The sequence below is a fragment of the Narcine bancroftii genome, chromosome 9 (assembly GCF_036971445.1).
Source record: "Narcine bancroftii isolate sNarBan1 chromosome 9, sNarBan1.hap1, whole genome shotgun sequence".
In the NCBI taxonomy this organism is placed as follows: domain Eukaryota; kingdom Metazoa; phylum Chordata; class Chondrichthyes; order Torpediniformes; family Narcinidae; genus Narcine; species Narcine bancroftii.
Genome location: NC_091477.1, coordinates 23,472,263 through 23,486,531, shown reverse-complemented (window position 1 = coordinate 23,486,531; position 14,269 = coordinate 23,472,263). Strand labels below are relative to the sequence as shown.

The 14,269-nt window shown below is 42.4% G+C and overlaps 1 protein-coding gene across 7 annotated transcripts in view; it reads right to left on the bottom strand.

The window, feature by feature from the left end:
* The window catches only part of slc25a48 (solute carrier family 25 member 48), a 146,855-nt gene that overhangs the window by 112,350 nt on the left and 20,236 nt on the right, over nt 1-14,269 (bottom strand). The gene's annotated exons all lie outside the window — the stretch shown is intronic.

Genomic DNA, 14,269 nt, shown 5'->3' with positions numbered 1-14,269 from the left:
TCCCCGAGATGACAGGAGTGGAATGGAGACAATCACCCACCTTTTTTGCATAATGCAGACTTGCTAAGTATGTGTGGAGAATGACGCAAGGTCCTTGTTATGAGTGTTGCAGTGGACTCTCTGATTTATGGGCTGTTCCCAGGGATGCACTTAGAGTCAGACATCCAGAACCGCTGAAAGATCATCTATTCATTGAAACATTCTCTTTCGTCTGCTCCAACCTGTTGGTCACCACATAGATATGTTGGTGCTGGAATGTTGCTGACTGGCACATTCCAGGATGCAGGAGTATGTGCTGTGGGATGCACTGAGGCTTGGTGCAGCCACCGTTAGGGCACTGTGAGAAAGGACCACCATCTAAAGTCCTCCCATCAACTGGCTGAGATTAAGAGGAAGCCACTCAAACAACAGAGGGGGGGAGAAACGACAAAGCACCATGGTGGTGGTAATGGTGAAAATATAAATGAATGTAACAATGTACAGTGATGGAAATATATGGATACAAAACTAAGAAACAAGAGACCTGTTTTCTTTCTGTAAATAATTCATTGTGAATAAAATCATATTTTTTGGTTACCCTTTATTTCCAATAGATGCTGCATGACCTGCTGAGTTTGTCCAGCACATTTGTGTATTCGATCACATCAATTAATTCTCTTATGAATGTTCCATCTTTAGATTTCAGATTCAGATTTCAGATTTATTGTCAGCGTAAATACATGACATCACATACAACCCTGAGGTTGTTTTCCCTGCAGGTGAGGCAGAATTACCACTTATTGCTAATGCAAAATAAAACTGTACATGGTGTACACATGTAAACAAATAAAGAAATTTAAATAATTGACTGTGCAATACAGAGAGGAGAAAAAAAAAACAATGAAGTATCCAAGTAAGAGTTCTTAAATGAGTCCCTGATTGAGTTTGTTGTTGAGGAGTCTGATGGTGAAGGGGCAACAACTGTTCCTGAACCTGGTGGTGTGAGTCTTGTGGCACCAATACCTCTTTTCTAATGGCAGCAGTGAGAATAGAGTGTGGGTAGGGTGATGTGGACCCTTGATGATTGCTGCTGCTCTCTGATGACGAGTTCTCCATAGATGTTCTCGATGGTGGGAAGGAGTTTGCCTGTGATATCCTAGGCTGTGTCCACTACCTTTTGCAGGGCTTTACGCTCAAAAGATTTGGTGTCCCCATACCAGACCATGATACAATCGGTCAGCACACTTTTTACCACTCAACTGTAGAAATTTGCCAGGGTTTCTGGTGTCATACCAAACCTACACAAACTGCTGAGGAACCAGAGGCACTGACGTGCTTTCTTCACGATGCCATTAGTGTGTTGGCTCTAGTAAAGATTCTCCAAGATAGATGTGAGATGTTGAAGCTATCCACAAATACATTATCAAGTTGGTCAGCACAAAGTTTTAATACTCGGCCAAGTACTATGTCTGGACTGGACTGGATGCTTTCCTGGGATTCACTCTCCTGAAGGCAGCACACGCATCACCCTCGGATATGGACAGGAGAGGATTGTCAAGGGACATGGGGGTGCACAATGGTGGATCTTTCTTGTTCTTGTGGTCAAATTAGGCGTAGAAGGTATTGAGTTCATCAGGGAGTGAAGTTTTGTCATCTCCTACTGCACCGGATTTTGTTTTGTAGCAGTTTATGGCATTTAGGCCCTGTCACATCTGTTGGTTGTCCATTGTGGTTTCCATTTTCATCCAGAATCTCCACTTTGTTCAGGAGATTGAGGGAGCGGAGATGCTGCGCTCCGACGGGGTCCAGCCACCCAGTTGACTAACTTGGCTCCGCACAGGCTTTGTAAGGTCCATTGAGGGACCCAACAGTGTTTTTAGTTGAAATCCCGTGACTGAGGGTCTGCACCCAAGATGGCAGGGCCTATTAATCGGCAGCAGCCACGAGGGGCTGGAGACTTCATGGAAGTAGAGGGCTGGAGCAGGGCACCAAAGGAAGGGAAGATCATGCACCTTCTGAGAAGCAGAGGAGATGACCCATGGGGATGGTGACCACAGCTGCGAACCAGTGAGGGGACTCTGCTGCTGAGAGACCAGTGTATATGATGGACTGCTGGCGACTTGAGGCGAGGAACCCATAGAAGCTGTGGGCTGCTGGAGACTGCTGTTGGGTGTTTAAGATTTTAAAAGGGACAGACAGAGTAAATGTGGATAGGCTTTTTCAATTAAGAAAGGGGGAGATTCAAACTAGAGGACATGGTTTAAGATTGAAGGGGGAAAATTATAAGGGGAACATGAGGGGAAATTTCTTTACGCAGAGGGTGGTAGGGATGTGGAATGAGCTTCCGGCAGACGTGGTCGAGGTGGGATCATTGGTTACATTTAAGGAAAGACTGGATCGTTACATGGATAGGAGGGGACTAGAGGGGTATGGACCGGGTGCTGGTCAGTGGGACCAGGATTTGCTACGGCATGGACTAGTAGGGCCGAACTGGCCTGTTCTGTGCTGTAAGTGGTTATATGGTTATATGAACTCGTGCCAGGATGCAGACAGCTGGAGACTGACTCACACTGGCTGGGTATCAGAAATGGGACGTGAAGAGCTGCCAAGGGTGCTGGAGGGTCCCTGACCGTGTTGGATGTTCAGATCTGGAGCTCAGGTCGCCAATGATTTGGACTGGACTCTGTGTGGTTTCGGGGGGCTGTGGAAGCACTGAGGTGAATCTATGGACACTCAGTGACTCTGGGGGGGGGGGGGGGGGCGATTCTCTTTTGCTTCTCTCTCTCTCTCACTGTAAGTTTGACTGTAAGTCTGACTGTGAGAGGAGCTTAGGCAAATCATGCCGGTGGAAAATCTGTCTGCCTTTCTGCAGGCAAAAAGAAATTTCATGTAACATGACACTGTTTGATTATTATGACAATAAATTGAATCTTGAATCTTGATCTGGATCTCTGGACGTAAATCCCTGTGATCTGGCTCTCAGCAGGTTCCAGATTTCATTGTTCATCCAGGGCTTCTGGTTGGGGAAACATTCATCCACAGCTGTTTTGATAAAGTTTGTGACAGCCCTGGTGCAATCATTCAGATCCTCAACTGAGTCCTTGAACACCACCCAATCTGCTGAATTGAGGAAGTCCTTCAGCCTCCTGTGATCACTTTTTCGCTGTCCTGACCTCCGGAGCCTCTCTTTTTAGGCACAGTCTGTATGAAGGTAGAAGGAGCAAAGCTAGATGTTCAAATATGCCAAAATGCGGTCTTGGGAAAGAATGATAGGCCTTCGTTATCTTGGGGTAGCAGTGATCAAGTGTGCTGCGATCTCTGGTACAGACGGTTAAATGCTGGTGGTAGTTGGGCAAGGTTTTCTTGAGACAGGCCTGGTTAAAGTCTCCGATTAAGATTTGTAGTGCATCAGGGTGGACCGTCTCTTGTTTTCTGATCACATCATGCAGCTCCCCAAGAGTCTGTTTGTAATGGGCATCAGGAGGGAGATAAACTCTGGTGAGAATCTCTGATGAGAACTCTCAAGATAGATTTAATCGAGATGTGCTCTAAGCAGGAGGTCCATATGACCCCAACTTCTGTGCACCACCCAGTATTAACAAAAGAGTTCACACCACTCTATCTCCCTTATATCCTGTTTTTCCCCCTAATGGGAGCCTTCATTTTTCAGTTGTTTCATATTTTGGAACTATATACTTTTCTCAATGCTGAACAATTTGCATTTTGTTGTTGTAAGTTCTGTTTGTATTAGGGATTAGTCAGTTTATGCAATCAAGAGAAACACATTCTTCCAGTTGCAAATCAGCTGACTGTGGTGTTCTTAATAAGTCTCATTGATCAGACTGACAGTAGCAATACATTCAGGTACAAATAAGGATCCACACCACTGAGCACAAACTCTGTTCTCGCTGCTACCATCAGGAAAGAGGTCTAGGTGCCCAAAGACTCACACCACCAGGTTCAGGAACAGCTGCTACCCCTCCACCATCAGACAACTCAACAACAAACTCAATCAGGGACCCATTTAAGGACTCTTACTTTTGTCCTTTATTGATTTTTTTTCCTTTTCTCCAGGTTGCACAGACAGTTTGTCTCCATTTCGTTATTTCTTTACATGTGTACATTGTGGACAGTTTTTTAAAAAATTTTGTACTACTTATAAGTGGTAATTCTGACTTGCCTACAGGAAAATGAATCTAAAAAAATTTGGCACAGTTAGCATAGGGGAAACGGTTACTGTAGGGTGGCTTGGATAGCATACGGCAGCAGTAATTGGGACCAAGGTTCGAATCCCGCACTGTCGCAAAGGAGTTTGTACATTCTCCCTATGTCTGGGTGGGTTTCCTCTGGATGCTCCAGTTTCCTCCCACCCTTCAAAAAGTACTAGGGGTTGTAGGTCAATCGGATGTAATCAGGCAACACGGGCTCGTGGGCCAAAAGGGGCTATTGCTGTACTGCATGTCTAAATATAAAATTTTAAATAAAAACAATCTGAGGTTTGCATGTGATGACATGTATTTACACTGACAATAAATCTGAAATAGGCCACATTGTTTGCATTCATTGACAGGCATATTTGCCCTTGTCAAAAACTGCCTTCTGTCAAAGAGAGAGAAGATGGTGTGTGCTTATTAATTAATAACAGCTCGGGCACAGATGTTGGGGTCATGTAGACCTCATGCTCCACTGCCTTAGAGCAAAAACTGATTGAATGCCGACCCTTCTATCTACCCCAAGAGCTCATCAGTCATTTTCACCAGAGTTTATAACCTTGCTGATTACAAACAGGCACTTGTGGAGCTGCATGATGTGATCTGCAATCAAGAGATGGCTCACCCAATGTCCTGCAAATCATAGTTAATAACTTCAATCAGACCTGTCTTAAGAAAATTGCCCAAAGATCATATAACCTGCAGTTCCAGAGATCCCAGCGCACTTGAACACTGCCACATTAAGATAAGGAAAGCCTAAATTCTTTCCCAAGACTGCATTTTGCCAAGTTGGACCACTACAGGATTGCCTCGTGTCAGTGGATTGGGCAGTGTCCAAGAACTCAGCTGAGGGCCTGAATGATTGCACCAGGGCTGTTACGGACATTAATAAAACAGCTGTGGATGAATGTATACCCCATCAAATGATTCCGTTTTCCTCAACTGGAAGCCCTAGATGAACCATGAAATCCAGAACCTGCTGAGAGCCAGATCACATGCATTTAATTCTGGAGATCCAGAACCCTACGCAAGGAGCAGATATGACCTACAGAAAGCTATTTCCCAGGTGAAGTGGAGATTCCTTTTCTTTTTAAAATATTTTTATTGATGCTTTACAATATAAACAATTGAACAGTACAATTATACAACGTGCTACAAGATACAAAAATTAAAACATTATACAATATTGTCGTAATGAGAAAATCCAGAGCACAGAGCATATAGTAAAATATGATTTGACAACAAAGAGTTTACAATTCTCTTTCCTTCTCTTCTATAATTTTATCAATGTTTACATTATTCACAGTTGAACAGTTATCTATTATATTATTAAAATCTAAAGAAAGAAAAAAAAGGAAATCTGAAACAAAAAAGCAAGATAAAAACCCTTATAAATCAAAACCATGACCATTAAAGCAAGGTTAAAAAAAGATAAATGTGAATCAAGTGAAACCAACCCGGAACCAGACAACCACAGCACCAGATCATCTAAACACTCTAATTCTTTAGGTTATGGTAATAGTCCAAAAATGGGCCCATCTTTAGTAGCATATCATTTTTTTTCTAGACTTAGATAAGACATGATATCACTTAACCATTGTGTGTGTGTAGGTGGAGAATTGTCTTTCCATTTAATCAAAATTGCACATCTGACATCTGATAAAATTCAGTTTTGATTTGGAGTCAGTAAAACATCATCTTCTTGAAATGATCAGAATTTATTGATGTTACCTCCGTAGTGGGCAGTATAAAAAGAGGAAATGAGTCAGTATGTGGGGGGGAGATTAAAATTTGGTGGAATGGTGTACTGCAACGATCTCTCAGATGCAAATTACAATCAGTGTAGGCAAAATACTAGATTGTGTTGGACTGACAAAGTTAAGTATTTGGGTATAATGAATGATGTAAAAATTCAATCATTGTATAAATTAAATTATGTACTGTTAATGAAAAAGATTAAGGCTGATTTGATTAAATGGAAAGATCTTCCTTTGTCATAATTCCATCACCACAAATTTTCATCACCTCAATGCCCTTTACCTCAAATTTTCATCACCTCAAATGCCCATCACCTCATATACCCATCATCTCATATACCCATCACTCAAATGCCCATCGTCTGCAATGCTCATCACCTCAAATGCCTATCACCTCAAATGATCATCACCACAAATTCACATCACCTCAAATCCGCATCACCTCAAATTCGCATCACCTCAAAGTTCAAAGTTCCCAGGTGCCTCCCCAAATCTGACCATATTTGTTTACTACAATATAGCAGGACGACATGGTGCTGCTTCAGTCCATGCTAACTCCCAGAAGACCAATCTCAGCAGTCTCATTCCCCCTCTTCTTGTATCCTTGTAGCTCTGTAACTTACTCTCTTCCACATGCCCATTGGATTCTTTTGCTATTACCTTTCAAGGGATGATATACAGAGCCAAGTAATCGAATACCTCATCTTTGGGATGGGGGAAGAAACCAGACCATCTGGGAGAAATATGATATCACAGGGAGAGTGTACAAATTCTACACAGACCACATCAGATTCAGGATCAAGCCTGAGGTCACCAAATCTGTCAAGCAGAACAGAGTCATAGAACTAGCCCTTTGGCTCAACTTGACCATGCTGACTACGTTGGCATCCTGTGCTAGTCTCATTTGCCTGCATTTGATCCATATCCTCCTAAACTCTCTGTATATCTTTCCAAATGTCTTTGAACATTGAAATCATAGCCTTTTCTATAGCTTACTATGGCAGCTGGTTTCAGTTTCTGGGTGAAAAAATTACCCCTCAGGGCCCTCTTATATCTGCCCTCTCACATTAAACCTAAAACCCTCATTCTAAAATCATTTACTTTGGAATAATGACTGCGAGTATTCTCTTTATCCATGCCCTTCATCATTTTATATTCCTCCATATAGTCACCCCTCAGTTTCTTATGCTCCAGGGAACAAAGACCTATCCTATCCAGCCTATCTCTATAACTTGTCCAATCTCTGTAAGCATCGTGGGCTGGATCTGATTGAGAAAAGTCAACATTTCTCAGCAGTATATTTGCAATACATCTGTGTGAACAGAAATCCTGAATTTGCTGGGAATTCTCCAACAGCTGGCTGGAGATCAAGCATGCTGCTGGCTGAGGCTAAATCAGGTCTCAGCTGATTCACAGATGGTGTGTTTAATTGGATAACAGTCTAATTTTTTTCAATATTTTTAAGTTTTTAAACTTTATAAGAATTGTAATTCCCTATTTTAGTTTTAATTATTTTGAATATACAGTATTTGAAAGGCTTGAACAGTTAAAAGCTTTTAAAATCCTTAATAAGTTTAGTATAGCCGGCTATAAAAGTTTGCTCTGTGCCTCATGGCTGCGGCTTGTTGTAGCCAGTGCAGATTTGGCACAAGGTCACACGGGGCCTGATGCTATACAGGACCTCACAGTTTTGATCAAGGCAGCAAGGTAGATCTTGAAAAGGTACATTGGTTCTTCTCTTGCATGTCAGTTGTGACAAGAGATGCTTGCTGCAGGGAATTGATTCTAGCCCAATAACACAAAGGAATTGGGATGCAAAGAGAGGGGAGATGTGTTCCAGACAATCTACTGGAGGAACTCAGGAGATCAATCTTTATCGAGATTGGAAATATATGTCAATTAAAGGTTTCAGATCAAAAGGTCAACCATGCTTTATCTCCCATTGATGCTACTTGACTGCTGTTCCTCCTGCACATTGTGTGTTTAGCTTCAGATTCTGGCATCAGCAGTCTCTTGTATGTCTCTGAAGTTAACTCTTATCCAAGCATAAACTTTAATCAAGGTAAATTATTTACGAAACAAAATCTTCTAGTGTCCCTTCACATCCTGAGTTTCAAATCTATGCATTTCCATCACTATACATTGTTACATTTGTGTGATAGTACAGATTCTATCACCAATGTGTCTATGTACAGATGGTAGTGTAGGATGACTGTGATTGGCTAAGAGTGTAGCCACACCTACTGGCAGGTCTTAAAGGATTGCTCCTAGCCAGATCACATCATTCTGGAATGGTCGACCTACTTGTGATATGCTCCAGTCTTTTAGTTAATAAAAGCCTTGGTTTGGATCAATAAGTCTTTGGTTCTTTTGACATGCTCTACAATTTGTTCTCAATTTAGCACCATTGTAGCCCCCTTATAGTTACTTCCCACTCTGACTTCCCCTCCAGTCTCAGCCACTCAATGCCCAAAAGTCGACGTACTCTAGATTGCGGTCCTTCCCCACAGTGCCCTCACATTGGCACCACCAAGCCTCAATGCATCCCTTAGCACATACTCCTGCAGCCTGGAATGTGCCAGTTATTAGCAGACCCTCACCAATATTCTTGGTATGTTGGAAGACCAACCAGTTTTGTGCAGACCAAAGGGTATCATTCACCAACTTGATAATCTTCCAGCAGCTCTGGCTGTCTGTTTCTGCACGTCTCCCAAAACAACCCATATATCAAAGTCCTCGGTCACATGCTGCCGGGGATGAACCAATTGGAAATATTTACCTGATTGTCTTCACGGCAACTCACCAACTTAAGTCAATGGGCTGCAAAATGCAGTCAATGCTATTTTATGTGCACGTACAGAGGCAGAGCTCCAAGTCAGCATCAAATTGTTTCACATGTATGAGGGATTAAGCCTTTCACTTTGTAGATTCATCGGAAATAGCAGCAGGAATAGGCCATTCAGCTCTTCCAGCCTGCACTACCATTCAGTATGATCATGGCTGATCATATGACTTCAGTCCCCTATTCCTGCTTTCTCTCCACTCCCCTGATACTTTCAGCTTAGAGGGCCACAACTAACTCCCTTTTGAATATAGCTTAATGAACCGGCCTCAACATCTTTCTGTGGTAGGGCATTCCACAATTTCTCCTCATCTCAGTCCTAAATAGGACTGTAAACTGTCCTTAAACTGTAACCCCCCTCCCCCCCACTTGTCCAAGACATTCTTCCTGCATCTACCCTAAGTCCTTTCAGTATTTTATATTGTCTCTATGAGATCCTCTCTCATTCTTCTAAATTCCAGTATGTTTAACCCTAGTCTCTCCAGCCTTTCTTCATACATCAGTCCTGCCATCTCCACAATTAGTCAGGTGAACTCCACAACTACAAGATTGCCCTTCCTCAGATTAGGAGACCAAAGCTGTATACAACACATGTAACATCTGCAAAACAAATCATTCAATGTACATGACCCACCAGTGTAACGTCATCTAGCCCACTGCCGTGATCATAAATATTTACCATGATGTCTTATAAACATGAGCCTATTCCCATCTCTCAGGAGCCATGTCCCATCATCACCTTCAGTGTACCAGTGCAATCAATGGCAGTCTGTGGAAAAAAGCTTTTGAAGATCAAGACCTCAAGCCTTGCACAAAACTCATGGTCTACTGAACTGATGCCTACCTTCCTGTATGCTTCTGAGATTTGAGATACCTACTGACTAGACATCTCACCCAGAATTTTGAGCAAGAGAAAACTGGTGATCAAAGTCTTGGCCAGGGCAAGAGGCTACATCAGTAAGTTGTTGGGGGAGGAACGCTATGATGGGTAGTGTGGCATTCAGGTAAGTGGCTTGGGTTTCCCCCAAGGTGCCCTAGCCTTGGGGATCAGAGAAGGCTGTTTATTGGAGTGAAGAGACAGGAGGCTCCATGGGCTGAGTGGAAAAAATCAGAGGAGGATTAGAGGATAGAAAGATTCAGAGAGTTGGGAGGCATTGTTAGGCTGGAGAGGCAATGGTCCATATCATTCCTAGTCAAGTCGCAGTTTGAGTCGGAGCTGAGACGAGTGGCTGGTGATTGATTGGTGAGTGAGAGTGTTTGACTGTTTAAAAATGGCATGGAGGGCAAAGAGTTAAGCTGAATGTTGATTTGTGGGAGTGACTAATTGAGCAATTGAGTTAATTGGCAGGGACCAATAAAAGGAGGAGTAGCTGCAGGAGTGGAGTGTGAGTGAGCAGAAGCTGAGAAAGAGCTAGCTTGCTAGCTCCTGGAGTGGTAAGGCCAGGTGAAGTAGTTTAAAATCCTTTAATTAAATTTAGATAATGGAGTTAGCTAGGACAGTGGATTGCTCTGGTTGCAGGATGTGGGAAATCTGTGACAGCATACCTGTCTGTTGACCTGCAGAAGGTGCATTCAGCTGCAACTCCTTACAGCCTATGTTAGGGAACTGGAGTTGGATGAACTGTGGATCTTGAGGAAGGCAAAGGTAATTACAGACAGGAGTGTCAGGGAGGTGGTCACCCCAAAAATTCAGGAGGCAGGTAGCTTGGTGACTGTCAGAAGAGGGAAGGGGAAGATGCAGACTGTGCAGAGTACCTGTGGCCATTCCAGTCAACAATAGGTATTCTCTTTTGGATTTTGCTGTTAGTGGTGGTGATGACCAACTAGGGACAAGTTGAGTTGGACATATCTCCAGTGCAGAGGCTAGGACCCCCCACTCAGAAGGGAAATGGGGAGAAGATGAGAGTGATGGGGACTTGTTGGTTAGACAAGTGGATGGGGGGTTCTGTGAACAAGATTGATGCTCCTAGATGGTCTGTTTCCTCCCAGGGGTCAGGGATGTCTCAGATTGAGTTCATGGCATTCTGGAGGAGGAGGGGGAGGGGAAGCAGGTGGATGTTGTTTTCCATATGGGGACCAATGACATAGGGATGAGGTCTTTCAGAGAGAATACAGGGAGTTAGGAAGGCAGTTAAAAAACATTACCTCAAGGGTGGTGATCTCAGGATTGCTGCCTTTGCCATGCACCAGAGGATAGGACCAGGAATTGTGTGGTTTAAGTGTTGGTGAAGGAGTTCAGATTTGTGGATCATTGGGGTCTCTTCTGGGGAAGGAATTGGAGGGGCACCACTATCTTGGCAGGTAGGTTTGCTGGAGATGTTATGGGGGGTTTAAGCTAGTTTGGTGGTAGGTGGGGTAAAAATCAGAATGTGAGTGCAGAGATTAGAGTAGAAGCGAACCAGGGTGTTGCAGTTGAGAAAGGAAAATAAAAAATAATGCGCAGCAAAGACAAAGGACAGACAGGTGACAAGACAAGATAATTTTCTGTATAATAGAAATACAGCAAAATTGATAACTGATACTGGTCTAAGGGTAGTGTACTTAAATGCACGGAGCATTAGGAATAAAGTAGATGGCTTTGTACAGCTGCAGATTGAAAGATACAACATTGTGGATATCACCAAGACATGGCTTAATGATGGATGTGATTGGGAGCTGAATATCTGAGGGTACACAATGTAGAGGAAAGATAGGCAGGTAGGTAGAGGGGGTGGTGTGGCCCTGATGGTAATCAATCATATTAAATCACTAGAAAGAAGGGACATAGGGTCAGAAATAGTTGAATCCTTATGGGTTGAGATAAGAAATGGCAAGGGTAAAAGAATCCTATTGGAGGTTATATACAGGCCCCCTAATAGCAGCCGCAAAGTGTACTACAAGCTACAGCTGGAGATGGAAAAAAGTATGTCAGAAGGAGAATGTCAAAATAACTTTAGGGGAATTTTAGCATGAAGGGGGATTGGGAAAGTCAGGAAAGTATTGGATCTCAGGAGAGAGAGTTTGTAGAATGCCAATGGGATGGCTTTTTGGAGCAGCTTGTTGATATTCCCACCATTGGGTGATGTGTAATGAACCTGAGGTGATTTGGGAATTAAAGGTAATGGAACCCTTGGGAAGTAGTGATCATGATATGATTGAGTTCAGTGTCAATTTGAAAAGGAAAAGCTGATCTAAGGTGTGTTAATATTTCAATGGAACAAAAGGAATTACAGTGGTATGAGAGGAATTGGCCCAAGTTGACTGGAAAAGTAAGCTGGATGGAAAGACAGCAGAGAAGAATTGGATATTTCTACAAGAAATAAAGTGCAGGATAGATATATTCCAAGAAATAGGAAAATTATGAATGGGAAAAATGCTACAAATGTTACCAAAAAGACAGGACAACACTAAAATAAAAGCAAAATGGAGGGCATACAAGGAAACAAAAATTAGTGGGAAAACCGGCTTGGGAAACTTTTAAAAACACAGAAAGAGACAAAGAATGTAATTGGGGAAGAAAAGATGAATTATGAAAGGAAGTTGGCAAATAACATGCGAAAGGATGCTCTATTTTTAAAAGAAATATAAAGAGTAAAAGAGAGTTGATATAGGACTGGTTGAAAATAATGCTGGAGAAATTATAAAGGGGAACACAGACGGCAGAGGAACTAAATGAATATTTTTCATCAGTCTTCTCTGAGGAAGATGACAGCAATATGCCTGATAGAGGTCTCAGGGAATAAAATTAAGTACAGTCAGGATTAATAGAGAGAGTGCTTAGTGAGCTGAATGGACTAAAGGTAGCTAAGTCTTCAGATCAGATCAGATGAGGTTCACCCACTGGTTCTGAAGGAGGTGGCTTTGGAGATTATGGAGGCATTGGAATTGATTTTCCAGAAATCAATAGACTCTGTTTAAATAAGGAGGGAGGCAGAAAAAAGGAAATTGTAGACCTATTAGTCTAACATTGGTAGTTGGAAAGTTATTGGCATTGATCATCAAGGACAAGGTTATGAAATACCTCTGTATGGCATGAAGGGAAGATCTTGCTTGACCAGCCTAACGGAATTTTTTGAGGAACATTTGGGTAGGATGAAATAGGGAGAGGCTGTGGATGTTGTGTATTTCAATTTTTCAAAAGGCCCTCGATAAGGTGCTGCATAAGAGACTGCTTAATAAGATAAGAGCCCACGGAATTACAGGAAAGATGTTAGATTGGATGGAGCATTGGCTGATAGGCAGAAAGCAAAGGGTGGGAATAAAGGGATCCTGTTCTGGTTGGTTGCTGGTTACTAGTGGTGTTCCGTAGGGGTCGGTTTTGGGGCTGTTTCTTTTTGCATTGTATATTGATGATTTAGATTATGGATTGAATGGTTTTTGTGGTGAAGTTTGTAGATGACACCAAGATAAGTGGTGGATTAGGAAGTGTTGAAGAAAACAAAAGATTGTAGAGAGACTTGAACAGCTTCGGAGAGTGGGCAAAGAAATGGCAGATGAGATACAATGTTGAGAAATGTATGGCTGTTCATTTTGGAAGAGGAAACGTTATTATTTGGAAATGAAGAAAATTCAACAGTTCAAAGGGACTTGGGGGTCCTTGTGCAGGATAACAAAGGTTAACCACCATATTGGATTAGTAGTAAATAAAGTGTTGGCATTTTTTTTCAAGGGGAATAGTGTACAAGACTAAAAAGATGTTGATGAGGCTCTTTGGGGCACTGGAGACTTCATTTGGAGTATTGCGAGCAGTTTTGGGCCCCTTTTCTTAGAAAGGATGTAATGTTGGGTAGAGTACAGAGAAGATTTGCCAGGATGATTCCTGAAATGCAAGGGCTAGCATATGAGGAAATCTTGGACTCTATTCATTGGAGTATGGAAGAAGGAATCTCGTAGGAACATTTTGTATGTTGAAAGGATTGGACAGAGTACATGTGAATAAGATGTTTCTCTTGGTGTGTGAATCCAGGACAAAAGGGCAGTCTCAGAAGGTAACCATTTGAAAGAGAGGAGATGATGTTTCTTTAGCTAGGGGGTCGTGGAATTGTGGAATTCGTTGCCACATGCAGCTGTGAAGGTCAGATCATTGGGGGAGTTTAAGGGGGTGATTCATTGGTATCTAATTAGTCAAGGGATGGGGGGGGGGGGGGGGGCGCCAGAACTTGGAACTAGATGTGAGAACAATTTAGCTCAGGGTGAAGTTGTGGAGCAGACTCGATAGGCCATTTAGCCCACTTCTGTTCCTTTTTCTTATGATCATGGTTAATTGAAGGTTAAAAAATAAACATGGAACATTTCTCATTAGAGTCAAAGTTCAGTGCAAACCTTTGAAAACATAATTGTCTGGAAAGTGACAGGATGATCGTGATGAAGGACAATTTAGTTTAATATTTTATTGTTGAAGATTCCTCCCAGACTAGAATTCCTAGGATGGTAGCAGGCATCTCCCTCAGGCTGTGAGATCAATGAATAATTGTGTGTGTGTTCTCTAATGTGGAAATTAC